At 40.5% G+C, this 27,101-nt stretch overlaps 1 protein-coding gene across 3 annotated transcripts in view; it reads left to right on the top strand.

Annotated features, from left to right (window-relative positions):
* LOC113813549 (proline-rich protein 36) overlaps positions 1–27,101 on the top strand; it is a 274,063-nt gene that overhangs the window by 99,932 nt on the left and 147,030 nt on the right. The window contains exon 1 of one of the 3 annotated variants that reach the window (XM_070118430.1): positions 14–52. The exons of the other annotated variants lie outside the window; for them this stretch is intronic. The gene's annotated coding sequence lies outside the window, so the exon portion shown is untranslated. Of the gene's footprint in view, positions 1–13; positions 53–27,101 lie in introns of those variants that run through there. 3 annotated transcript variants of the gene reach the window in all.

The raw sequence follows: 27,101 nt of genomic DNA, 5'->3' as shown, positions 1-27,101 counted from the left end.
CTTCTCAATTTCCAGGTGAGATCACGTGACTCTGGGCCGACCACCTTATAAGGTAAGGCAATAAGTTCAGGTAACTGGATTCGTTACGGCAATTTGGTGAAGGGAAGCGAATCTGTTAGAGGGGATCCAATACCTTATACTTCACAGGTAACACACAGGGAAAGGAGTTACATAACCTCCGATATTGGAATAGGATCGGATGGTCTTATGAGCATCGAAGATTGCTGTCTTTATGGAGAATTTTAATGAGAATTATGAAGTGATTTAGAATTTGTATTTGCTTATGAAAACGGTATATGTATAAAATGATAATAATTATAATAAGAAAAAAGAAAGAAAGAAGAAAAGATGTGTAAAACTTGGCATATTATGTTTCTTTTTTGATGTGAACTTTAGTCCGGGGATCTTAAATTCGTGCAGGGGGGAGGAGAGGGGGGGAGGAGGAGGGGGGCGAGGGAGGGAACCAATTTCAAGGGAGTGATGGGTGTAGGGGAATGTGGGGAGGGAGGGAGGGAGGGAGGAGCCAATTCCAGGGAGTGAAGGGAATAGGGGGTGAGGGAGGGAGGAGGGAGGAGAGGAGGAGCCAATTTCAGGGAGTAAAGGGTAATAGAGGGAGGAGGGGGAGGGAGGGGGGGAGGGGCCGATTCCAGTGGAGTGAAGGGGATAGGGGGTGAGGGAGGGAGGGAGGGGGAGGGAGGGAGGAGCCAATTTCCAGGGAGTGAGGGGAATAGAAGTGAGGGGGGAGGAGGAGGGAAAGGAGGGAGGAGGGGTGGAGGGGCCGATTTCCCGAAAGTGGAGTGAGGGGGATAGTGAGGAGGGAGGGAAGGGGAAGGAGAGAGGGAAGGAGGGATGGAAGGAGTGAGGGAAGGAGGGAGGGAGGGAGGGAAGGAGGGAGGGAGGGAGTGAGGGGAATAGGAGGAGGGGAGAGGGGAGGGAGGGAGGGGAGGAGAGGAAGAGAACGAACCCACAGAAAAAAAAAACTAGGAATTTCTTTAATTACATTAGGAATTCTCTCGAGACACGAAGCATTGTATATGAGTTTTGTTTATGCGAGAAAATTTCAGCTCCATTAATAAAAAGAGAAAGAAAGAAATGTACTTAATTCCGGGTCTTACCTTTAATTCAGGAAGGATTAGTAATTACTTGATTGGGAAGGGGGGGGGGGGGTTAAGGTTCAACTGCTGGAGGTGGAAGAGTGAACCCCAAAGTGAACCTTTTTTTTAGAATCTCTACTTGAACTTTTGTTTGAACCTTCTCGGAATCTGAGCTTGAACTTTTGTAGAAGCTTTGGGTGAAGGAAATAGGGGGGGGGGTGAGGGAGGGAGGAGGGAGTGAGGGAGGAGCCAATTCCAGGGAGTGAGAGGAATAGAGGAGAAGGGGGGAGGAGGGAAGGAAGGAGGGAGGGAGAGGGAGGGGGCCGATTCCAGTGGAGTGAGGGGGGATAGTGAGGGAGGGAGGGGAGGGGGGGAAGGAGAGAGGGGGTAGCCAATTCGAGTGGAGTAAGGAGAACAGAGGGGAGGGAGAGAGTGAGGGTAATAGGTGGAGGGGAAAGGGAGAAGTGAGGGAAGGAGGTAGGGAGGGAGAGGAGGGAGTAGCCAATTCCAGGGATGGGAGGGAGGGAGTGAGGGGAATAGGGGAGGGGAGGGAGGGGAGGAGAAGAGGAAGAGAACGAACCCAGCAGAAAAAAAAACTAGGAATTTCTTTAATTACATTAGGAATTCTCTCGAGACACGTAGCATTGTATATGAGTTTTGTTTATGCGAGAAAATTTCAGATCCATAAATAAAAAGAGAAAGAAAGAAATGTACTTAATTCTTGGTCTTTCCTTTAATTTAGGAAGGATTAGTAATTACTTGATTGGGGGGGGGGAGGGGGGTTAAGGTTCAACTGCTGGAGGTGGAAGAGTGAACCCCTAAGTGAACCTTTTTTTAGAATCTCTTTGTTTGAACCTTTGTTTGAACCTTCTCGGAATCTGAGCTTGAACCTTTGTAGAAGCTTTGTTTCAACATTTTCGGAACCTCCATTTGAGCATTTTTAGAACCTCTGCTTTAACCTTTGTTTTAACCTTTTCGGAACATCTGCTTGAACTTTTTCAGAACCTCTGCTTTAACCTTTTTAGAACCTCTTCTTGAATCATGTCTGAACCTCTGCCTGAACCTTTTTAGAACCTCTCCTTGGACCATTTTAGAATTTCTGCTTAAACCTTTTCAGAACCACTACTTAGCCATTTCAGAACCTCTGCTTGAACGTTTTAAGAACTTCTGTTTGAATCTTTTCAGAACCTCTTCTTAAAACTTTTCAGAACCTCTACTTGAACCTTTTCAGAGCCCATGCTTGAACCATTTCAAAACCTCCGCTCAAATCAGAACTTCTGCCTGAACCTTTCACAACACTTGCTTGAACCCTTTTACGAACTTCTGCTTAAATCTTTTCAGAACCTCTGCCTAACCCTTTTCAGAATATTTGCTTAACCTTTTCAGAACCTCTGCTTGAACCTATTCAACCCCCCCCCCCTTTAACCATTTCAAAACCTCCGCTTAAACCTTTTCCAAACCTCCTCTTTGAACCCCTTCAAAACCACTTCTCGAATCTTTACAGAACCCCCACTTAATAACCCTCTCCCCTTATAGTATTCGTTATACAACACCCTGTTATGCAACGGAAGGAATTGCAGGAGAATAACATGCATTATGGATCACCTCGACCCTATACAAAGGGGAGAGGGTCATATGGTAAAAAAGCTTATGCATACTTAATCTTGGGTGATAAATCAAAGTGAATGAAAAAATGAAAGAAGGAAAGAAAGAAGAAGAAGAAGAAAAGAATAATAATAAAAATATTGATATTAGTAATAGAAATAATGATAATTATAATAAAATTAATGATAATCATAATAAAATTGATGATAATGATAATGATAATAATGATAGTAATAATAAAAATGATGATAATAATAATGATGATAATGATAATTATAACAAAAGTGATGATGATGATGATGAAAATAGCAATAATGATGATAATGATAATAATAATGATACTGACAATAATGATGAAATGTTTATTAAGAATAATGATAATAATGGTGATAATATTAACGACAGTAGTAATAATAATGAAAATATGATGATAATCATAATGATGATAATAATGATAATAGTAAAAATGATAATGATAATAGTGATAACAGTAAGAATAATGATAATGATGATATTAGTATTGATGATAATGATAATGATAATTATTTTTATTATCATGATTATTACTTTCATTTTTACTATCATCAGTTTTTATTATTACTATGATAATAATAACAGTGATAATAGTAAAAATGATAATAATAATCATGATAATAAAAATAATGATGGTGATGAAAAAAGTATCAACAATAATGATGGTAATAGTGATCAAAGTATTAGTAGTTATTGTTATTATAATTATGGTTATTATTATCATAAATAATAATCATGATAACAGTAATGATAATAATAGTTATGAATATCACCATTATCATTAAAATTGTTATTATCATCTTTATCATTATCATCATTATTATCAGCAGTATCATTATTTTATTACTATTTTTATTATTATCGTTATTAGTGTTGTTGTTGCTGTTGTTAATATCATTATTGTTATTATATTCATTATCATCACAAGTATTATCATCATCATCATCATCATCGTTACTATCATTCTCATCATCATTGTTACCATTATTATCACTATCATCATCACCACAAGTCATCATTCTCACCATCATTAATAACTTCATCATTTAATAGTTACCCCTAAAAAGTAACCCAAATTCCCGTTTTCTATGTTGCTCTTTTAACGAGAATAATCTTCCTTCTTCATCTTCTGTGTTTTGTTTTGATTCTTTTGTTTTCTGTGTTGACTCTTCCTGCAATATACTGCATATTTACTGCCTCGTCTATTTGCTCTTTCCTGTGTGTATATTCAGCGTTTTTTCTCTTTGTGTGTGTGGGAGGGTGGGGGTGTGGGAGGGGGGGGAGGAAGGTGCGCGTGTGTGTGTGTCCGTTGGCGTGTGTGTGTGTGTGTGTTTGAGTGGATGGGTGTGTGTGGGGGGGCGGGGGGGGGGGTGTTTGAGTGTGTGTGGGGGGGGGGGGGTGTTTGAGTGTGTGTGTGGGAGGGGGGAGCAAGGTGCGTGTGTGTGTGTGCGTAGGCGTGTGTGTGTGGGTGTGTTTGAGTGGATGGGCGTGTGTGTGTGTGTGTGTGTTGTGTGTGTGTGTGTGTTTTGCGTTGGCATGTGTGGGTGTGTTTGACTGTGTGTGTGTGCGTGTGTGTGTGTGAGTGTGTGTGTTTCTTCATCCTCGCTTTCTATTTGTCTGTTTGTACGTTTGTTTGCGTGTGTATGTCCCTGTAGATATGTATGTACGCAGGTATGGATGGATAGATAGAAAGTAGCTGGATGGATAAAAAGATAGATAGATTAGATAGATATTGCTAAATAGATGAATAGATAGAGAGAGAGAGGGATAGATAGATGGGTAGATAAATAGATAGATGAATATACAGATAGATAGACATACAGGCAGAGAGAGGGATAGGTGAATAGATGGGTAGACAGACAGATAGGCAAATAGATAGACAAATATATAGATAGATAGACAAATAGATATAGATAGATGGATAAATAGAGAGAGAAATAGATAGTTCGATAGACAGATGAATAGTTAAAGATAGCTAGATAGTTACGTATATATATATATATATATATATATATATATATCAATATATATATATATCAATATATATACATATATAGTTATATGTAAAAACAGACAGATAGATAGACACACAGACAGATAGACAGGATAGATAGATAGATGAATAATTAAAGATATCCAGATAATTATAGAGACAAGAAAAACAAACCGATTGGTAGATACAGACAGATAGATAGAAGATTCCCACGTGCATTCCCTTATTTGGCTTTTACATCGTTAGATAGATAGATGAATAGTTAAAGATAACCAAATAGTTACGGAGATTAGAGAGACAAACAGATAGATAGACACATAGACAGATAGACAGAATATTTCTACGTGTATTCCCTTATTTGGCTTTTACATCGATAGATAGATAGATGAATAGTTAAAGATATTCAAATAATTATAGAGATAAGAAAGACAAACAGATAGACAGACACATAGATAGACAGAAGGATTCCCTTATTTGGCCTTTACGAAATGGCGTTACATGACTGGGAAACCAACCACTAAAAATAGTTTGTTTTTTTTTTCTCTCGCCTTTATAATACCCTCTGTTTCCCCTCATTTTTCCCCTCCCCCTTATTTACTAAAGAGCGCACGAAGCCCTCTATTAAATGTGATGATTTTCCCCTCTCCCTCTTCCCCTTACCCTCACCCCATCCTCCTTCTCCTCCCCTCGCCCCCTTCTCCCCTTCCTCCTCCCCTCACCCTCACCCCCTCCTTCTCCCCTCGCCCCCTCCTCCTCCTCTCACCCCCTCCTTCTCCCTCCCCTCCCTTCCCCCTCCTCCTCCTCCTCCCTCGCCGCCCTCTCACCCCCTCCCTCACCCCCTCCTCTTCCTCCCCTCGCTCCCTTACCCCTCACCCCTCACCCCCTCCTCCTCCTCTCGCTCCCTTACCCTTTACCCTCACCCCCCATCCTCCTCTCCTCACCCCCTCCTCCTCCTCCTCCTCGCCCCCTCCTCCTCTTCCTCACCCTCTCCTCCTCCCTCCTCCTCGCCCTCTCCTCCTCCTCCTCCCCTCGCCCTCCTCCTCCTCCTCGTCTCCTCCTTCCTTCCCTCCTTCCTCGCCCCCTTGCCTCCTTACCATCTCCCCCTCTTCCTCCTCCTCCTCCTCCTCGCCTCCTCCTCCTCTCCTTCCCCCTCCTTCTCACTCCTCCCTCCTCCTCCTCCCCTCGTGGCAAAGGTCAGAGGTCATGAGTTTGGTGGTATCTGCTTTATCAAGACCAGTTCTCCAAAATACCAGAGGTGTGTTTCTTCTGGCATTTCTGCGTTTGGGAGAGGGGAGAGAGGGGGGAAGAGAGGAGGAGAGGGGAGATGAGATAGTGAGGGGGGAGGGATAGTGTGAGGGGAGGGAGGGGGGGAAGGGAGAGGGAGATGAGGCATAGTGAGGGGAAGGGGGAGTGGGGAGGAAGAGGGGAGATGGGATAGATAAGGGAGTGGGGGAGGGGAATGGTGAGGAGAGGGACAGTGAGGGGAGGGGAAATGAGGAAGGAAAGGGATCAGATAGTGAGGAGGAGGGAGAGAGGAAGAGGGAGATGAGATAGTGAGGGGGAGGGAAAGAGGGAAAGGGCTCAGATGAAGAGGGGGAAGGGGGAGTGGGAATGAGATAGGAAAGGGATAGGTGGGGAGGAAAGGGAAAAAAGATGGGAGTGGGGAGAAGATAAGGAGGTGGAGGGGAGAAGTGGAGAAGAGATGGAGAGTGGAGGGGGAAGGGGAAGAGGGGGATGGAAGGAGAGAGAAAGGACGCAGGGAGGGAGAGGTGGAATAGATAGGGGGAGGTAAGGAGAAGAGTGGAGAGGTGGAGAGATAGGAAGGAAGAGGGGAGTGGAGGAAGAGATAAGGGGGAAAGGCGGAGGACGAAAGTTGAAGAGGGAAACGAGGATAGAAATTTGTGAGGAAGAATAGCAAAAGAGGAAGAGAGAAGAGGGGAAGAGATATGGGGATAGAAGGAAGGGGAGAGGAGAAAGGAAAGGATGAGGAGAAAAAGCGAGAGAGAAGGATGGAAAAACAGGGAAATGGTAAGAAAAGGACGAAGAGGAAGCGAAAGGAAGAAAAGAAAGGGGAAGAAATTTAAAAAGGAAGGAAAACGCGAAAAGAGGAAATAGAATAAAGGGAAAGGGGAGAGAAGAGAAGAGCGAAAGAAGAGGAAGGAGAAAATAAGAGAGGAGAGAACAAAGGAAATAGGAAAAGAGGACAGATAAAAGGCGAAAAAAAGGAAGTAATAAAAGGAAAAATACAAAGTAAAGAGGAAGGAAAAACAATAAAGCAGAAATAACGAAAAGAGAGAGAGAAAGAGGTAACGAAATGAAGAAAGAAAGAAAGAGAAACACAAACAGAAAAAGAAAGAGAGCGAGAAGAAGAGAACAAGAAAAACCTAAAACCTGGAATAAAAAATAAAAAAAAAATAGAAACCATATGGATAATAAAACGATAGAAAAAGTAGAAATTTCAGGAAAATGAAGCGAGAAAAAAGAGAGAGGTAGGAAATGAAACAAGAAATATCCTCACCAATGCTTCTAGTGTAATGAGATATTTATGGTGAGGACAAACTTGCCGCGAAGGAAATTGGTATGGAAGTACCAATAAGATGCGAGGAGAGTGGAAGAGAGAAAGAGAGAGAGAGGGAGAAGGAGAGAGAAGAAAAAGCGAGAAAGAGGGAGGGAAAGGAGAGGGAAAGGAGAGAGGGACGAGAGGAAGGAGAGAGAGAAGAAAGAAGGAGAGAGGGAGAGGGAGGAAAAAGGAGAGAGGGAGAGGGAGAGTGGAAGTGAGAAATTAAGAGAAAGGAAGAAGGAGAGAGAAGAAAAAGCGAGAAAGCGAGAGTGAGAGAGAGAGAGGGCGATGAGGGAGGAAGAAGGGAGAGAGGGTGAGGGAGAGTGGAAGAGAGAAAGCAGAGAGAGAGGAGGAAGGGATATAGAGCAAGAAGGAAGTTGAGAGAAAGGGGAGACGGAGAAAAAGCGAGAAAGAGAGAATGATTGAGTGAGAGAGAGAGAGAGAGAGAGAGAGAGAGAGAGAGAGAGAGAGAGAGAGAGAGAGAGAGAGAGAGACAGACAGACAGACAGAGACAGAGAGAGGGAGGGAGGGGAAGTGGGAAAGGGAAAGAGAGGGGGAGGAGGGTTAGAAAGGAAGAAGAAGAGAAGTGAAAGAAAATAGAAAGAATGAAGAGAGGGGGGATCAGGAGAGGAAGAGAAGAGGAATGAGAGAGAAAAACAGAGAGAAAAGGAAGGGAGAGAGAGAGGAAGAAGGAGAGAGAACAAAAATCAAGAAAGAGGAGGAGGGATATAGAGGGAGAAAGAAGAGAGGGAGGGGGTGAGCGAGAAGGAAGAGAAACGAGGGAGAGGACAGAAAGGGAAATAGAGAGGAAGAAGGCAGAGTAAAAGAAAAAGAGAAAAAAAAGGGAGAGAAAGGTAAAAAGGAAGAAGGAGAGAGGGAGAGAGAGAGAAAGCAAAAAGAGGAAGAGAGCAGAATAGCAAGGAAGACATAACAATGGAAAAACGATACGAGAGGAGAGCATAAAGGAGTGCCAAAGAGAGAGAGAGAGAGAGAAAGAAAGAGAGAGAGAGAGAGAGAGAGAGAGAGAGAGAGAGAGAGAGAGAGAGAGAGAGAGAGAGAGAGAGAGAGAGAGAGAGCATTAAGAGTGCCAAAAAGAGAGATCGGCATGTCCGCCCCTATTGTGGATAGTCATCATTATCATCACCATCATTTCTTATTGTAGTTATAACCATCATCATCATCATCATATTACCTCTGTTGTCATCACCATTATTCAGTTCCCCTGCCCTCATCATCATCACCATCATTTCTTATCGTAGTTATAATCATCATCATCATCATCATCATCATATTACCTCTGTTGCCATCACCATTATTCAATTCCCCTGCCCTCATCATCATCACCATCAACTTCACCATCGAAATCATCACCAAAATCACCATCATCATCAAATCGTTTAAATCGCCAACTAGATTTTCCTCTGATCATCCGATGAGGTTCTGAGAATAGTAAAGGCCTATATGTGTGTGTGTGTGTTTGTGTGTGTGTTTGTGTGTGTGTGTGTGTGTGTGTTTGTGTGTGCGTGTGCCTGTGTGTGTGTGTGTGTGTGTGTGTGTGCATGTGTATGCGCGTACGTACGTGTGTGTGTGTGTTTGTGTTTGTGTATATGTATGTATGCATATATGTGTATGTGTGTGTGGTATATGCGCACGTGCGTGTGTGTGTGTGTGTGTGTCTATGTGTTTGTATATATGTGTGCGTGAATATATGTGTGAATGCGTACGTGCGTGTGTGTGCGTGTATGTCGATAATCCCTTCTTATTCTCACCTACCTCGTACATATATAATAACCACCCCACCCCTCGCTATCCCAATACACAAAAGCATAACAACCATCCCGTTTCCTCCCCTCCCCTCCCCCTCTCACCCCCTCTCCCCCTTGCCTCTCCCCCTTTCCCTCCCTCCTCTCCCCCCCTCCCCCCTACCCTCCCTCCCCTCCTCCTCCCGTGGCTTCGTCTAAAGGGTCGTATCAAACGTTATATTAGCTTGCGTTATGAAAGCATATAATTGCCTCCTTTTTGCTTTTCTCTGCCATTGCAATAAAGCTATCCCTTGTGGCACGATCGTCGCTTTTGCAATTAATACGATCGTAAAGTGAGATTGGTGCGAATCGTGATGGTGACGGTAATAATAATGATGATGGTGGTGATGATGGTGGAAGGAATTAAGATGGTAATGGTGGTAATGATGATGATTATAATGAGGATGATAGTGATATTAGTTGTGATGAGGATGAGGATGAGGATGAGGATGATAATGACGAGGATGATATTAATGATAATAATAAAGATGATAATGATGAGAACGATGATAATAAAAGATGATAATGATAATAATGATAACAATAAAAGTAATGATAGTAATAAAAGTAATGATAATGATAATAAAGTAGATGAATATGATGATAACATGAACGATAAAAATACTAATAATGATCATAAAAACGATAACAATGATAAAACCATAACAACAATGATAATAATAAAAATAACAATAATACTAAATAACAATAACAATACTAATGATATAAATAATAATAATACCTACAATAATAGTAATGATAACAACGACACCACAACAATCACATCACAACAAAGAGGTAAACAAACAAACAAATACAATCTAGAGTAACAAACAACACATAAAAACACTAAGAATAGGCCGGAGGTTTTGCATGACAAAGTATGCTCGTTTGTATTCTAAACTTTCGCTCGGGTCATTAGAGAAAATTCTTAAGAAGGAAAAGCAGTTTATCATACGCGGAAACCCGAGATAGTTGAGCAGAATCTTACCACCTGTCTTTTCTCTCTTTCGTTTTTTTTTGTTTTTTGTCTTCTTCTTCTTCTTTTTCTTTGTCTTCTTCTTCTTCTTCTTCTTTTTCATTCTTCGACTTCTTATTTTTCTTCTCCTTTTCTTTCTCCTTTTTCTTCTACTACTTCTTCTTCTTCTACTTCTTTATCTTCTTCTCCTTCTTCTTTCTCTCCTTCTCCTTCTCCTCCTTCTCCTTCTTCTTCCTCTTCTTCTCCTTCTTCTCCCTCTCCGTTTCCTCTTCCTTCTCCTTCTCCTTCTCCATCCCCCTTTTCCTGTCTCTTCTCCCTCTCCTTTTCCTCCTCCTTCTTCTTCTCCTTTTCTTTCTCCTTCTTCTTCCTCTTCTTCCCCTTCTTCTCCTCCTCCTCCTTTTTCTCCTCCTCCTTCTCCTTCTCCATCTCCCTTTTCCTGCTTCTTCTTCTTCTCCTTCTCCCTTTCCTTCTCCTTCCTCTTCTTCTCCTTCTTCTCCTCCTTCTCCTTTTTCTCCTTCTCCTTCTCCTTCTCCTTCTTTCCTTCTCTCTTTCCCACGAGGATACATATCTCATTCATATTAATCACCCAAGTTATTCTACTCTGAATCAGATTTCCTTAATAACTCACACAAGAAAAGACATTAAAACCAAGAACTTTTTTTATTCATCTCAACAGACCCGAGACAATTATATTTTGGATTCTACATCACGTCTATGCTTCTGTTTGACCGCGTGGTTCAGAGAGGGCGCACGTAATTAAAAGTTCGAGGGATTGTAATACAAACGCGACTGGGGAGATTGTGGGTAGGGGGGAGTGGGGGGAGTGGGGGTGTTAGGGGGAGTGGGGAGGAGGGAGATGATTGGGTAGGGCAGGGAGTGCGGGAGTGGGAATGGGGGGGGAGTAGGGAGCGGCGATTGGGTAGGGGAGTGGGTAGAGGGGAGTGGGGGAGGGGTGTGTGGGTGGGGGCGATTGGGAGATTGGGTAGGGGGGGAGTGGAGGAGGGGGGAATGGGGAGGGAGGTGGGGGGAGGGGTGTGTTCTTATGGCGTTAATTCGTTTTTGATTACATTATCCTCGTTTGCAATTTCTGACTTCGTGTGTGGTTGGGGTAATGCTCGTAGATAGCGTCTTGTTTTTTGGGGGGAAATGGGTGTGATAGATTTGATGAATAGTGTTGGGGGAAAAAATACTGCCTGTTTTTTTGTGTTTGTTTTGTTTTTTGTTTTCTGCTTTTCATTTCTTTCATGCATAGCGTTAGAAAAAATACCGTATGTTTTTTTTCTTTACTTGTTTTCTTTTCTCCTTTTATGAATAGCGTTAGAAAAAAAACATACCAAATGAGTTTTTTTTTATAAATAGTGTTAGAAAAAAATTACCGAATGAGTTTTTTTTCTTTCTTACTTTTATGAATAGTGTTAGAAATATATTCCGTTTTTTTCTTTTTTAATCTCTTTTCTTTTCTTATTTCTTGCGGGAAATAAAAGTGTTTGAAGAGTTTTATGTATTATTTCATCCTAGCTCGCAACTCCAGGTATTTCGAGTGTATAAAGAGGAGTAAATCCTCCACATAAACAAAGTAGTTTGTCCTGCCTACATCTCCGAAACGGGAAAGGCTAGATCAGTAGCAACTCGAAGAGGTGTCATGGCGTATGTTTTTTTTTTTGTGTGTTTTTTTTGAGAAAAAAGCATATGAGGTTTATTTTGATGACGTTACAAAAGTTACGGATACTTTGTAAACATGGTCGTTCATTTTGGTCTCTTCAATTTTCAAAAAAGAATGGAAAATAACGATCTTAACGGTTCTATTTTCACCGAACGATCATCAAAACAGACGCCATGACACCTCCTCGAATTGCTACTGATCTAGCCCTTCCCTCTCTGAGACCCTTAACGCGTCATCAGCTGTTCCGACAACACAGAGGGACTCCCAACCCCCAACCCATTCAAAACCAAACGCGGAGAGGATTTATGAATGAAGATGAATCACTCCCCAGACACCTTGTTCATCACGCTGATTAGAATTAGAAATATAGGCGTTTGAATAATGCATTAGTGAAATAATTCATTCATCCTCACACTTAGAAATTAGAAATAGAAGCGTTGAATAATGCATTAGTGAAAGAATTCATTCATCCTCACACTCAGAAATTAGAAATAGAAGCGTTGAATAATGCATTAGTGAAACCATTCATTCACGTCCACACACTTAGAAATTAGAAATAGAAGCTTCTGAATAATGCATTAGTGAGACCATTCATTCATCCACACTTAGAAATTAGAAATAGAAGCGTCTGAATAATGCATTAGTGAAGCCATTCATTCACTCACACACTTAGAAATTAGAAATAGAGGCGTCTGAATAACTCATTAGTGAAACCATTCATTTATCCACACACTCGTCCCCTTCTCGCGGTAGAGAAATTAGAAATAGAAGCGTCTGAATAATGCATTAGTGGAACCATTCATTCATCCACTTAGAAATTAGAAATAGAGGCGCTGAATAATTCATTAGTGAAATAGCTATCTATCTCTTCATCTACTACACTCTAGAAATTAGCTAAATAGAAGCTATCTGATCTATCTATTTCTATCTATCTATGAGAGAGCAGACCATTTATTTAGTGATTTATCTATCTTTATCTATTTATCATTAATTGAGACCATTCTATATCTACCCACACACTTAGAAATTAGAAATAGAAGCGTCTGGATAATGCATTAGTGAAGCCATTCATTTATCCACACACTCGTCCCCTTCTCGCGGTAGAGACACGGAGATCCTGTGTCTGAGTGGAAATGAGAACCAAATTTCCTGTCATTAGTAATTAGGAATGCGTTTCCGAAGTTTGGGGTCCCTGGGTGTGTGTAAATAGCTATCTATCTCTCTATCTATCTATATCTATCTATATCTATCTATCTATGTATCTATATCTATCTATGTATCTATATCTATCTATCTATCTATATCTATCTATGTATCTATCCATATCTATCTACCTATCTATCTATTTCTATCTATATCTATCTATTCTGTCTATAGCTATCTATATCTATCTATGTATCTATCTATATCTATCTATCTATCTAACTATATTATAATGAAATATTGTTTGATATAGTGGTAGCGTTTCATGGTGTTTTTGGTTATATTTTTATATTTGGTTATTAATATAATGGCAATGAAGTTAAAAAAGAAAAAACTCTAGTTATATTTTACCTTCGCGAAAATTACCGTAGCTTGAAGGGTGTTATCAGTATTTTAATTTGCTCTATTGTAAAACGTTTTTTAAATAATTATTTAGTTTATCTTTTCATTATCAGCCTCTAACGTGTTCACTTAAACCACGATCACTTAATCCATTGTCGAAATGCATTCCTTCCTCCCACCCCCTCTTTCCCTCCCTCCTCACTCTCTCTCTCCCGCTCTCTCTCTTTCTCTCTCTTTCTATCTCCCTCCTCTCTCTCTCTTCTCTCTCCCTCTCTCTCTCTCTCTCTCTCTCTCTCTCTCTCTCTCTCTCTCTCTCTCTCTCTCTCTCTCTCTCTCTCTCTCTCTCTCTCTCTCCCTCCCTCCTTCCCTCCCTCTCTTTCTGTGCTCCCTCCCTCCCCGTCCGACCTCTCTCTCTTTCTCTCTCTCTCTCTCTCTCTCTCTCTCTCTCTCTCTCTCTCTCTCTCTCTCTCTCTCTCTATCTATCTATCTCTCTATCTCTATCTCTATCTCTATCTCTATCTCTATCTCTCTCCCTCCCTCCCTCCCTCTCTCTTCTCCCTCACTATCTCTCCTTTTTAGGCAAACACTCTGCTCACACACACACACACTCTCTCTTTCTCTCTTTATCACTCTCTCTCTCTATCACTCCCTCTCTCTCTCTCTTTCTCTGGGCCCTCCCTCCCTGTCCGACCTCTCTCTCTCTCTCTCTCTCTCTCTCTCTCTCTCTCTCTCTCTCTCTCTCTCTCTCTCTCTCTCTCTCTCTTCTCTGCCCCTCCCTCCCTGTCCAACTCTCTCTCTCTCTCTCTCTCTCTCTCTCTCTCTCTCTCTCTCTCTCTCTCTCTCTCTCTCTCCCTTCCAACCGGCGACGCCATTCCAAAATGAAACAGTAATTGCAAGACAATCACCGAAATGCTGATAATTCAATTATTCCAACGCTGGTCTTGAACAATTTGTGTTTGGTTGTTTTGTCTTTGTTCTTGTCTCTACATTATATTTCGGTTTGTTCAGTTTTTTTTTCTTCTTTCTTTTCATGTTCATTTCGTTAATTCATTGTTATTCATGCATATATGTATCATGACTATTTTTGTTGTTTTTTGTATATCTTGCTATACTGTTATTGTTATTCATATTCCTGTCCACTATTTTCATTATCACTTTCAACACTCTTACTTTCATTAACATATTTATTATGGTTATCATCAACATTTTCATCATAATTACTCATAATAGTAAATTGTTTTATATTTTCATCATAAATCATAATTACTCATAATAGTAAAGAATTGTTTTATATTTTCATCATAATTACTCATAAAAGTAAAGAATTGTTTTATATTTTCATCATAATTACTCATAATAGTAAGATTTTTTCAGTATCATCATTCATCATACACGTAAAAAAAAAAAAAGAAAAAAAAAAGTTTTTAGAAAAGATGAGATAAGTTTTGAAATCCTTCTAAGATCTTATCCAAATGAAGGCCTGAAGATGAAATCCACAGGGATTGAGAAACTGTTATCCCATTTTCAATAAACTTCTCTTACTCTTTGTCTGTTTTCTTTCTTTCTTTCTTTCTTTCTTTCTCTTTTCTGAGAACACTCTAAAGGGTGTTACCATTTCTCTTCCTCATTGGTGCAGTCATTATTATTATGATTATTATTGTTTTTTTATTGATAATACTATCGTTATTATCATTATTATGTTTTTTGCTGTTAAATTTGTAATGTATTTATTATCATGATCATTATCATTATCATTGTAATTATCATTATGATCATTTCTATTATAATTATCATTATTATCCTTAGCATTGTTATCAATGCTGTTGCTGTTGTTGTTGTAACCATTTTCATTGTCATCATCATCATTATTATGATTATTATTATTATCATCATTATCATGCTTACTATTATTATCATCATTATCCTCCTTAGTGTTATTATTATCATTATCATTGAAACAATCAAAGAAGAAGAAATATGATATCAAAACTAAATTAAGAATTTCAGAAGTAAATTTATATTTGTTAAAAATCTCACATCTTAAACTGAGGGAGAGAGAGGGAGGGAGAGAAGTAAGAAAATGAAAGATTTTAATCTCGCTCCCCATTATTTCACACTTTCCCGTTCTTCCTTCTCTTTTTCTCCCCATTCCCTCCTCAGTTTTCCCTCCCTCCTTTCACCCCACTCCCCCAGCCATTCGTTTCCCATCCCTCCCTCCCCTTCCCCCCCCCCAACTAACTCCTTTTTAACTCTACTCCCTCCTTTTTCCCCCAACTCCCTCCTTCCCCCCCTTACTCCCTCCCTAACCCTCTCCTCCGGCCATTCGTCCCCCCCAACTCCCCCCTCCCCTTGTTTCGCCCCACCTCGCTCCCCTCACTCTCTCCCCTCCTCCCTCTCAACTCCCTCCCCTTCTCCCCCTCACTCCTTCCTTCCCCCCCACTCGCCCCCCTCAACCCCATCCATTCGCTTCCCTCCCTCCCACTCTTCCTCCCCCCCCCAACTCCCTCCTTTTTCCCCACTACTCACTCCCCACCTTTCTTCCCCTCACTTCTCTCCCTTATTCCCATCACCCCTTCCTCTTCTGTCCCCTCATTGCCTCCTTTTGTTCCTTGTACACCTTCCCCCCCTCACACACTCCCTCCTTTTTTCCCCTTCACTCCTTCCTTCCCCCACTCGCTCCCTCCCCTCTCCCCCACCCATTCGTTTCCCCCCATCGCTCCCTCCCCTCTTCCCTCTCCCCAGCCATTCGTTTCCCCTCCTTTCTCCCCTTCTCCCCCTCCCTCCCTCTTCCCCCCACTCCCTCCCCCTCTCCCCCAACCATTCGTTTCCCCCCACTCGCTCCCTCCTCCTCTTCCCTCTTCCCCAACCATTCGTTTCCCCTCCCTCTCTCCCCTTCTCTCCCCTTTCCCCCCCCCCCACACACACTCGTTCCCTCTCGCTCTTCCCTCTCCCCAACCATTCGTTTCCCCCCACTCGCTCCCTCCCCTCCTCTCCCCCAACCATTCGTTTCCCCATAACCTCCCCCTCTTCCCTCTTCCCCAACCATTCGTTTCCCCTCCCTCTCTCCCCTTCTGCACCTTCCCCCCCCCACACACACTCGCTCCCTCCCCCTCTTCCTCTCCCCCAACCATTCGTTTTCCCCCCACTCCTCCTCCCCTCTTCCTCTTCCCCAACCATTCGTTTCCCCTCCCTCTCTCTCCCCTTCTCCCCCCCCCACACACACTCGCTCCCTCCCCCTCTTCCCTCTCCCCAGCCATTCGTTTCCCCCCCCACTCGCTCCCCCTCCTCTCCCCAACCATTCCGTTTCTCCCTCTCCCCTTCTCCCCCTCCCCCCACACTCGTTCCCACTCCCCCTCCCTCTCCCCAACCATTCGTCCCCCCACTCGCTCCTCCCCCTCTTCCCTCTCCCCCAACCATTCGTTTCCCCCCCACTCCCTCCCCCCCCTCTCCCCCAACCATTCGTTTCCCCTCCCTCCCTCCCTCCCTCCCCTTCTTCCCCTCTCTCCCTCCCCTTGTTTCGCCCCCGCTGTCCGTTTTATGACCTCTTTATTGCCCCGTGCAGCTGTTAGCCACCTCGACCTCGCAAACCCTTGCCAAAATGAGGTCCTTCACACGAGATATTAGCCCCAACGAGGGGAGGGGGCTGGCGGCGAGGGGAATCGAAGGGGGGGGGGATGGCGGTGAGGGGAGGCGATGAGGGGGAGGCGAGGGGAATCGAGGGGAGGGGGCGGGGAGGGGAATCAAGGGGAGGGGAACGAAAGGGGGCGGGGCGGTGAGGGGAATCGAGGGGAGGGGAATTGAGGGGAACGCGAGGTCAGGCATGAGGGCTGATGGTTTTGTGTCCTTCTGTAGTTTTTTCTTTCACTCTTTCACTTGTTTTCTTTCCCATGTCTCTGTTTATCTTTCTCTCTCTCTCCTCTATCTTTCTTTTTTTCTTTCTTTCTGTATCGGTTTGTCTCTCTGTTTCTCTCTTTTTATCTATCAGTATCTATCTCTCCTTCTCTTTCGTGCTCTCCTCTCTTTCTCTCTCTCTCTCTCTCTCTCTCTCTCTCTCTCTCTCTCTCTCTCTGTATGTGTGTGTGCGTGTGTGTGTGTGTGTGTGTGTGTGTGTGTGTACATATATATATATATATATATATATATATATATATATATATATATATATATATATATATATATATATATATATATACGCTCACATATGTTTGTGTGTGTAGTCAAGACTATGGCGAGGGTTCAAGCTCTTTGCCAGAAGAGTGTAAATATTTGGGTCTCTCACGCTGACCCCCCCACCACCTCACCCCCCACCCCCCCCCCTGGCTCTCGATGGCACCCTGGCCGACGTGTTGTCCTTGGGGCCTCGGGGTGCCTTGCATGCTGTCCGTGCGGCGCCCCTCTCCCTCTCTGTCTCTCTTTCTCTTTATTTATTTGTCTTTCTGTCTATTATTTGCTTCTCTGATCGGTTGGTGTCCCTCTCTATCTCTGTCTCTCTTTCTCTTTATTTATTTGTCTTTCTGTCTATTTATTTGCTTCTCTGATCGTGTGGTGTCCCTCTCTATCTCTGTCTCTTTCTTTTTCTTTATTTATCTATCTGTCTGTTTGTCTGGTTATCTCTCTCTATCTATCTATCTATCTATCTCTTATCTTTCTCTCTTTCTCTTACCTCTTATTTCTCTCTCTCTCTCTTTCTCTCTTTCTCTTACCTCTTATTTCTCTCTCTCTCTCTTTCTCTTAACTCTTATTTCTCTCTCTCTCTCTTTCTCTTATTTCTCTCTCTCTCTCTTTCTCTTACCTCTTATTTCTCTCTCTCTCTCTCTCTCTCTCTCTCTCTCTCTTTCTCTCTCTGTCTCTCTCTCTGTGGAGTCTTTCTCTCTCTCTGTCTCTCTCTCTCTTTCTCTCTCTCTCTCTCTCTCTCTCTCTCTCTCTCTTGTATCCTTCTAATCTAGCCATCTGCCTTTATCACTTTGTGTGTCACTTTTTTGTCAATTTATTCCTTATCTCTTTTTTATCAGTTTTACTGTTTATTCTTTCTTAGACACACTTTTGAAAGAGAGAGAGAAAGGAAGGAGGGAGAGAGGAGAGAGAGAAAGGAAGGAGGGCGAGAGAGAGAGAAAGGAAGGAGGGAGAGAGAGAAAGGAAGGAGGAAGAGAGAGAAAGGAAGGAGGAAGAGAGAGAAAGGAAGGAGGAAGAGAGAAAGAGAGGGAGAGAGAGAGAGAGAGAGAGAGGAAGAGAGAGAGAGGGAGAGAGAGAGAGAGAGAGAGAGAGAGAGAGAGGAGATGGAGAGAGAGAGGGGAAGAGAGAGAGAGAGAGAAGAGAGAGAGAGAGAGAGAGAGAGAGAGAGAGAGAGAGAGAGAGAGAGAGAGAGAGAGAGAGAGAGAGAGAGACAGAGAGAGAGAGAGAGAGTAGGAGAGAGAGAGAGAGTAGGAGAGAGAGAGAAAAAAAGGGAGAGAAGAAAGAGAGAGAAAGAGAAAACAGAAAATAGGAGAGACAGAGAGAAATAGACAGACACACACACACAACCAGAAACACAGACAAAAAAAGAGGTAAACATCAAATACATGACAACAGCAAACAGATACATAACAGACAGATAAAACGAGAGAAAGAGAAAACAGAAAGTCATGAAAAAAAACAAGAAAAAAAACTTCAAATAAATTCAATAGAAAGAAGTACAGAAATTACAGAAAAGTGTAACACATGACCTTGTACACTATGGCTGTCTGTCACGCTATATGGTGGCAAGTGACAAGGGGGCGGGGGAGGAGAAGGAGGGATGGAGAAGTAGATAGGAAGAGCGTCGAAAGGTGTGGGAGGAAGAGGAGAGAAGAGGAAAGGAGAGGTGGAGAAGGAAGTGAAAGAGAAGGAATAGGAAGAGCGTTGAAGGGAGTGGAGAAGAAGAGGGGAAGGAAGCGGAAGAGAAGAAGGAGGGAGAAGGAAATAAGAAGTGCTGAAGGGAGTGAGGAAGAATAGAAGAGAAAGGAAAAGAAGGAAGCGGAAGCAAAGGAGGAGGGAGAAGGAAATAGAAAGAACGTTGAAGGGAGAGAGACGAATAGGAGAGAAAGGGAAAGAAGGAGGGGGGGGAGAAGGAGGGAAGGGAAGGGGAGAGTTAATCAAAGAGTGAACAAAAAAGGAACGAGGAAGGGGAAGGAAAACAGATGCAGGAAGTGGGAAGGAAAGAAAGAAAAGAATAAAAAGAAAAAAAAAAAGATTAAAACAAAACGAAATAAACGGATGCAGGAAGTGGGAAGGAAAGAAAAAAAAGAAAAAGAGGAAAAAAAGAGAGAAAGAAAACGAAATGGGAAAGAATATTAGGGGAGGAGGAGGAGGAAGAGGAGAGAAAGGCGATAAAGGAAGTAGTAAAAGGAGGAAAGAGAGAAGCGACACCGGAAGGAAGGGATAGATAAGACAGGAAAGAGGAGGAGGGGAAGGAGGAGGATAAAAAAAAACAAGAAAGGGAAAAACAAGAAAAGAATGAGTCTTGAGAAGGAGTAAGTAAGGAAGAGGAAGAAAATAGGAGAAGTAAAAGAAAATAAACAAGAAGAATTGAGAAACCAAAAAAAGGAAAAAAAAAAAGAAACACGCGGAAAAGAGGAATGAGAGAAACTAAAAGAAATAAGAAACATGAAACGAGGAAGAACGAGAGAGAGAGAGGAGGAACGAAGCAAGAGTGAAGAGACAAGAAGGCGATTTGGGGGAAGAGGGGAAGAGGAGGAGGAAGAATTAGGAGGAGAACAAAAGAACAGGAAAGGGAAAAACAAGAAAAAATAGGTATTTAGAAAGCGTAAGGAAGAGGAACAGAAGAGAAGAAAAAGAAAGAAAATAAACAAGAAAAAATTTGAAACCAAAAAAAAAAAAAAAAAAAAGAAACACGCGATAAAGAGGAAGGAGAGAGAGGAGGAACGAAGCAAGAGTGAAGAGACAAGAAGGAGAATTGGGGGAAGAGGGGAAGAGGAGGAGGGAAAATTAGGAGAAGGGGAATGGGTCTCTTTATCATATCAGGTCATGCGAGGCTGAAACCACACAATGACCCCTCTTTTCTTTTTTTCTTTTTTCTTTTCTTTTTTTCTGGCCTCCAAAACAATTTTTTTTTTTTTTTTTTGCTCATCATGCATAGCCTCTATTTTTTAATTTTTTTTTTTTTTTTTTTACTCATCCTACTATGGACTCCCTTTATTTTATTTTTTTATTTTCTTATTTATCTATTTATTTTTTATTTATTTTTTTTCAATTATTTTTTTTTTATTGTTTTGTTACTGAGACTCAAAAATATAGTTTCCGGTGATATGTTTTTTTTTTGTTTTTTTTTTTCTGGCCGCCAAAACAATTTCTTTTCTACTCACCATGCAACAGCCTCTATTTCTTTTATATTTTCATTTATTTACTGATTTACTTATTCATTTACTCATTCTACAATGGACTCCTTTTATTATTATCATTATTATTATTATTATTATTATTTTATTCTTTTTTTTTCTTTTTTTTTGGCTTTTCCTCTAAAATATTTATTGTTTTACTCGGCCTCTTTTTTGTTTTGTTTTTGTTTACCCAGACTCGAAAATACATTTTGCTGTAATGCGTCTCGTGTTTAAGTGTTGATAAGGAATATGTAATTAATTTAACATGCAAAAGTGAGAAGATAAAAAAATAAATAAATAAATAAAAAACGAAAATTTGTCGGGAGTTTAGAAAATATATTGATGCATTACGTAATTAACAAGACCTTAAAAAAATATATCAATAAATCAAGTCGACTAATTAACGAACACAACACAAAAGAGGAAAAGAAAAAGTAAAAAAAACAAGTAAAAAAATGAAAAGTAAAAAAGTAAACTAAAAAAAAAAAAATAAAATAAAAAAGTTAAAAAGAAAGAAAGAAAGAAAGAAAAGAAAAATACAGTAAAAAAGTTATATATACACCAACTAATTTACGAACTTGTGGTATAAAACAAGAAAAGTGGAAGGGGGGAAAAAGTAAATTACTGGAGAGGTTGATAACCCTTGATTAATATTTCACTCTTATCGCGAAACTTTTAACGAAAGAGAAATAATAATAATGACAAAGAGGTTTTTTTCAAGGGCGCGGAGCTAACATGATGTCATATGATGGATTTTATTTAATTTATTCGTAATCATCGCCTTATTATTATTTTTTTTTTTTCGACTGTTTGGTTTCCTTATTTTTGTATTCTTATTTATCTTCGTGTTTCGTTTCCTTTCTTTCTTTTTTCTTCTTTATCTTCGTTTCTTTCATTTCCTTTTTCTCCGTCTTCTCCTTTCTCTTTTCTTCTTTATCTTTGTTTGCTTCCCTTCCAGTTTTCTTCGTCTTTTTCCTTCTCTTTGTCTTCATCTTCGTCTGCTTCTTCTCCTTCTTTCTTTGTCTTCTTCTCTGTCTATTTCTTCTTCACTTTCTTCCTTTCCCTTTTTTATTCTCCCTTCGTTCCCTTTCTTCGTGTCCTTCTTATTCTTCATCTTCTTGTTCTTGTTCTTCGGAATTGTGTTTTTTCTCTTGTTCGTCGTTTTTGTTCCTGTTCCTGATTGTGTTCTTGCTTTCTTTCTTCTTGTTCTCCTTATCGTAAAATTCATTATCAATATCATTATTATTGTTATCGTTATTTTCATCTACTTTTCCTTTCCTATTTCTCCATCCTGTCTCATTTATTCTCATTTGCCATTCCCCAAAATTGCAATTCTCAAATATGCTTCATTTAATTACTTGACAAATTCATGATACATTATGTTCATAGCCAGCGGTTATCTGTTATGAATTGGAACATAGATTAATAAATAACTAAATGTAAATGCAAACAAAGATATGAATATATTAATTCAATGCATGAAAATTATGATATTCATGACCACTCGCTCATTTTTTTTTTTTTTTTTTACCATTTCCCTCTCCCTCTCCCTCCATTTTCATTTTTTTTCTTATTTTCTATATATGTTCACCCTTCTCCTTTTCCCCAAAACATCCGTCTCTCCCTCTCAGTTTTTTTTTCTCCATATAGCTTCCTGTTCCCTCCATCTCCTTCCCTTTCTTTATCGCCTTTTCCTCCGACTCTCCGCCCTCTTTTCGTTACATATTTGGTTGCTTCTCACTCACTTCTTTCTATATACTCTCCTGCTCCCTCTCCACTTACCTTTCTCTCTCTTCTTTCCGCCCTCTTTTCATTACTTATTTAGTTGCTTCTCACTCACTTTGTTCAATACACTCCCCTTCTCCCTCAATTACCTGCCTTTCTCCACTTCCCTCCTTTTAATCACATATGTAGTTGCTTCTCATTCCTTTCTATATACTCACCTACTCCCTCCATCTCCTCCCCACTTACCTTTCTCCCCTTCCCTCCTCACTTACCTTCCTTTCTCCACTTCTCTCCTCCTTACTTACCTTTCTTTCTCCACTTCCCTCCTCCTCACTTACCTTTCTTTCTCCACTTCCCTCCTCCTCACTTACCTTCCTTTCTCCACTTCCCTTCTCACTTACCTTCCTTTCTCCACTTCCCTCCTCCTCACTTACCTTCTTTTCTCCACTTCCCTCCTCACTTACCTTCCTTTCTCCACTTCCCTCCTCCTCACTTACCTTCCTTTCTCCACTTATCTTCTCCTTTCCGCCCTTTTCATCAAATATTTAGTTGAGACCAATGTATTATATCTCTTGTTCGTCCGTCCATCTAGCCTCATGTTACCTCTCCATTTTACGCCTGAGAAGTTATTCCACGTGACTGAGGACTTCGTGTCTCTTCACTTTGATGTAAGTTGGGCATTCTGTGTGACTGCGGACGTGAAGATAATTCGTTTTTGTGTAAAATGGAGCGATAATTGACAACATGAATAAATGAATTAACGAAAGAAAAAAAATTAACGAATTAAAAAAAATAATAATTCATATTAATTTATGAATGACACGTACGCGAGGAAGGGAGAAAGGGAGAGGAAGAGGGAAGAGGGAGAAAGAGAGGGGGAGAGGGAGAGGGAGGAAAAGGAGAAAGTGAGGACAAGAAGAATAAAGGGAGAGGAAGGGGAAAGAGGGAGAAAAAGAAGGAGAAAGGGATAGGAAGAGGGAGAAAGAGAGGGGGAGAAGGAGGAAAAGGAGAAAGGGAGGACAAGAAGAATAAAGGGAGAGGAAGAAAAAGAAGGAGAAAGGGAGACGAAGGGGGAAGAGGGAGAAAGGGAGAGGAAGGGGGAAGAGGGAGAAAGGAAGAGGAAGAGGGAAGAGGGAGAAAGAGAGGGGGAGAGGGAGGAAAAGGAGAAAGGGAGGACAAGGAGAATAAAGGGAGAGGAAGGGGAAGGGGAAAGAGGGAGAAAAAGGAGAAAGGGAGAGGAAGGGAGGAAAAGAAGGAGAAAGGGAGCAAAAAAAGGCGAAAGGTAGGGAAAAGAAGGAAGAGGGAGAAAGACAAGAAAAGGGGGTTCAAAGAGAAGAGGCAGATCGAGAAAGAGACACAGAGGGGACTTAAAGGGGAAAAGTGGATGGGTAAGGGGCAGTAAGGGAGGATAGGAAGGCCGGGGAGTTTAAGGAGGAAGAAGAGGGAAGTGGGAAGGTGTAGATATAGAGTTTAAAGAGGCAGGGGAAATGTGACTTTTAAGGAAGATTTGGGAGTGAGAAAGAGAGTGATAAAGCGGGAAAGAAAAGGGGAATAGGATAGGAAAATGAAGAGGGAAAGCGAAAGGGAGTAGGATATAGAGAGAAAGAGAAAGAAAATGAAGAAAGGAAGTAAGGAGGAAGAGAGAAAGAGAAAGGAAGTAAGGAGGAAGAGAGAAAGAGAAAGGAAGTAAGGAGGAAGAGAGAAAGAGAAAGGAAGTAAGGAGGAAGAGAGAAAGAGAAAGGAAAATGAAGAAAGGAAGTAAGAAGGAAGAGAGAAAGAGAAAGGAAAATGAAGAAAGGAAGCAAAAGGGAGTAAGAGGAAGAGAGAAAGAGAAAGGAAGTAAGGAGGAAGAGAGAAAGAGAAAGGAAAATGAAGAAAGGAAGTAAGAAGGAAGAGAGAAAGAGAAAGGAAAATGAAGAGAGGAAGCGAAAGGGAGTAAGAGGAAGAGAGAAAGAGAAAGGAGTACCTCTTCTTTTTCTCCGCGGATGATTAACAATATCGCTATCATTTTTAACAGAACCAACCACTGATATCAGTCTTATAATCATCATTTTTTTAGCGTCATTATCTCTTCAAGGAGTATTATCAAATACATATTCCTTCGACTTTCGAATTCTTAGACATAGGTACAGTTAATATCCTTAACATCGTTTTTATTATTATCACAACTCGCCAAAGGAGGTCATGTTTTTGGTAGTGTTGGTTTGTTTGTTTGTTGGCATGATAACTCAAAAAGTTATGAACAGATTTTTATGATTTTTTTTTTTAGCAGTGTGTCTTAGCCAAATTTAGATGCTATAAAATTTTGGTTGTGAAGGGAATCATGATCCTGCGCAGAATAACTCAAAGATTATGAATAAATTATTATGAAACTTTTACCAGAACTCTGATGCCATTAGAATTTTTAAAAATTATGAATATTTTTTTTATGAAATCTTTACCAGAACTCTGATGCCATTAAAATTTGGTAATGATTCGGATCTGTTATAATAATCACCATACCAATGATAAAATAACCATTTAAGTGATAAACGAAAAAATATATATAAATGAAAACGAATGACTACAACACTACAAAATACTGACTTGACATTCCTCGCGCTGTGAAACTCTTTAATCCCATTCATATTTTTATCTACACTTTACCGTCTTTTCTTTGGAAATGCTGAAGACGTACCAGACAATCTTTTACAACTTGAGCTATCTTGGCGTTATGACAAGTCGTGTGCAACAGCTGATAACATGTCATGGTTTAGTGCCAGAATTATGACGGAAGTAAGAAAGAAAATGGTTGTAAGAATTACGTTTATTTTATTACTTATCATCTTATCTTCGGTAATTCCCCGTGTTATTATCGATGTCATTTTCATAATCATTATGTAAATGTTATTACTCATACAACTGCCATTATTACTTTTATCGCTTCCATTATCATTATCACCATCATAATTATTGTTATTAATGATGATCATCTATATTTTGAGTTGCAGTGTTATTACTATCATAATTACTGTCATAATAATCCATTATTACTATCATTATTGCTATGGTCATCAGTAATACTAGTAGTAGTAGTAATAGTAATATGATCACCATTATCGTTATTATTATCATTACTATTATTATCAGCACTGTCGTTGTTATTAATGTGATCCTCATTATTTCTAATTTAATCATCATGATTATCATAATTTTTGTTATTATCATTATCATAATAATAATGATGATAATAGTTATAATTATTTTTGTAATTACTATTATAATCATTACTATTGGCATTGTGTGTGTGTGGATGTGTGTGTGTGTGTGTGTGTGTGTGTGTGTGTGTGTGTGTGTGTGTGTGTGTTTGTGTTTGTGTTTGTGTGTGTGTGTGTGTGTGTGTGCGTGCGTACATATATATACATATACCCATTCCCCCACATACAGAATCCGCTCATATCATTCCCATCTTCCTTCTCAAGGCGGCTAAAGTGCTCAACAAAGTACCGATAAACCGCCGTACGCTGGGATGTTACGACAGCAATTCCGATACAAGGACAGACGTACAAGGTTTTCCTGTTTACCTTTTTACACGATTGTCCTTTCGTATGGTTTCCGGTCGGGTTCGTTTGCTACTTTGGAAGGGTAGTATATGGTGGTTTATGGTGGTTTATGGTAGTTTATGCTGGTTGGTAGTAGGTTTGTAGTAAGCTTGGGACGACAATTGAGAAATGGAGTAAAGGAAATAGATAAATATATAAAAAGATTGAGAAATGGTGAGTGAGGTAAGAAAAGGAAAATAGATATATAAATAAGAAAATAGAAAGGGAGAGAAAAATATTCTCTCAACTCATCTATGTTTTAAAGATGAGTACACAAGACCTTCAATTTTCAAAAAGGATGGAAAATAATGATTCTAGTGGTTATATTTTCACTGAACAATCATCAAAACAGACGCCATGACACCTCCTCGAGTCGCTACTGATCTAGCCTTCCACTTGTGAATATGCTCGATCATTTTAGTCTCTCCAATTTTCAAAAAGGATGGAATATAATGATTCTAATGGTTATATTCCCATTGAACAATCATCAAAATATCCCTGTGGGACGCCATGACACCTCGAGTTGCTACTGATTTCGTGTTATAAGCGACGTAAACAAAAGGAGAGATTGAGAAGGGATCCGAAGGTGTTTTATACTTCGGTTTATTACCACCTTACGGAATCATTATTTTTATATTGTTTTAATTTGTTGTTTTTATTATTATTGATGTTGTTATTATCTTTTATTGTTATTGATGCTGTTATTATCTTTATTATTATTGATGTTGTTATTATCTTTATTATTATTACTATCGTTATTATCATTATTATTGTTGTTGTTATTGTTTTGTTGGTTTGTTATTGTTATTATTGTTGTTATCAAGCTGACAACGAAATTATTATTCTTAGCTTTTCTGTGTCAAATCCTGAGCTTGATATGCAAAGTTCTTTTTCTTTAGGTGTGTCACTCTCTCTCTCTCTCTCTCTCTCTCTCTCTCTCTCTCTCTCTCTCTCTCTCTCTCTCTCTCTCTCTCTTTCTTTCTTTCTTTCTCTCTCTCTCTCTCTCTCTCTCTCTCTCTCTCTCTCTCTCTCTCCTCTCTCCTCTCTCTCTCTCTCTCTCTCTCTCTCTCTCTCTTTCTTCTTTCTCTCCTCTCTTTCTTTCTCTCTCTCTCTCTCTCTCTCTCTCTCTCTCTCTCTCTCTCTCTCTCTCTCTCTCTTTCATTCCT

This window comes from Penaeus vannamei, chromosome 42 (genome assembly GCF_042767895.1).
Source record: "Penaeus vannamei isolate JL-2024 chromosome 42, ASM4276789v1, whole genome shotgun sequence".
NCBI lineage: Eukaryota > Metazoa > Arthropoda > Malacostraca > Decapoda > Penaeidae > Penaeus > Penaeus vannamei.
Note: the sequence above shows the minus strand (reverse complement) of the source record. Positions and strands in the feature narration are given on the sequence as shown.